Raw genomic sequence first — 1,276 nt, 5'->3', positions numbered from 1 at the left:
GCTGTGGGAAAAAAGTAACCTTTCTCCACTTTTGGTGGGCATGTAGTCTAGTGCATCCATTATGGAAATCAGTGTGGAGACTCCCCAAAAAAACTAGTACTGGAAATTCCATTCAACCCAGCTATCCTCATTTTGGGAATTTTCCCAAAGAACTGGAAACATCATATCACAATGATATATGTGTGCCTATATTTATAGTAGCGCTATTTGTGACAGCCAAATCTTGGAAACAACCAAAATGACTGTCACCTCAGGAATAGATGAAAAAGATGTGGTGTTTTTATACAATGGAGTATTATTATGATCATCTATAAAGAAAAATAAACTCAACGATTTCATATATTAAGTGGATGCAGGTTGAAGGTATACTCATAAGTGAAATAAACCAGCCCCACATGTATTGTGTTGTTTCCCTAGTGTAAGAGCTCAAAAGAAAAAATAAAAATTGAAAGGTATAACACAGTTAAATGGAAAGTGAGAACTTAAAATTTAAATGGTGGAGAGAGAAATGAAATTTTGGAATTATGGCAGGTGCAAAACTATACATTTTTTGAACAAGATGGTTAAGGCAATAGTCCTAAAAATCTCCATCAGATATTTGAAAATAGCAGTTAATGGGTAGAATTCTCACTTTTACTAACTGTATATGCTGGTATTTGTGAAGTAAGAAATTACACTGAGGATATCAATGTGTAATACAAAAATCATGCTTGAAATATGTATAATTTTGATCATCTAAGTGGATACTGCTTATAGTGTCATACAAATTATTGCTATACTCTCTTTAAAGTAATTTTTAAAAACGTAATAAAAGAAAATAAAAGACAAGAAAACAAAAAGTTCATAGGATTTGTCCTGCTACGATGTTGTATATAGTTTTTTTTTTTTTTCAAATTTTATGTGTGTGTGTGTGTGTGTGTGTGGCCAGCTCAGCCCACCAGGGGGCGGGGCTGGCTGGCATGTGGTGCTGGGGGATTGAACAGCGGTCCCGTGCTTCGCTTAGCTTGTTCTAGGTAGGTGCTTTAGACCACTGAGCCATCTCACCAGCCCAATGTTGTATATAGTTTGAATTATAAATTTCAGTATGAAAATGTGTAACTATTTTTTCAAATTCTATAGGTTTTTAAATTTTAGAATATCCATAGTTCCTAGAATAAAGCAGTTCCATATTATGTCTAAGGTGTTTGATATTTTTTTTCTTTTCAAAGTTTTATTGATAAACATATAGCAATGAGACAGTTTCAAATCAAATCGAAAGTACAGTTTCAACAAATAA

This window comes from Octodon degus, unplaced genomic scaffold, assembly GCF_000260255.1.
Source record: "Octodon degus isolate 3935 unplaced genomic scaffold, OctDeg1.0 scaffold00403, whole genome shotgun sequence".
Classification (NCBI taxonomy): Eukaryota; Metazoa; Chordata; class Mammalia; order Rodentia; family Octodontidae; genus Octodon; species Octodon degus.
Note: the sequence above shows the minus strand (reverse complement) of the source record.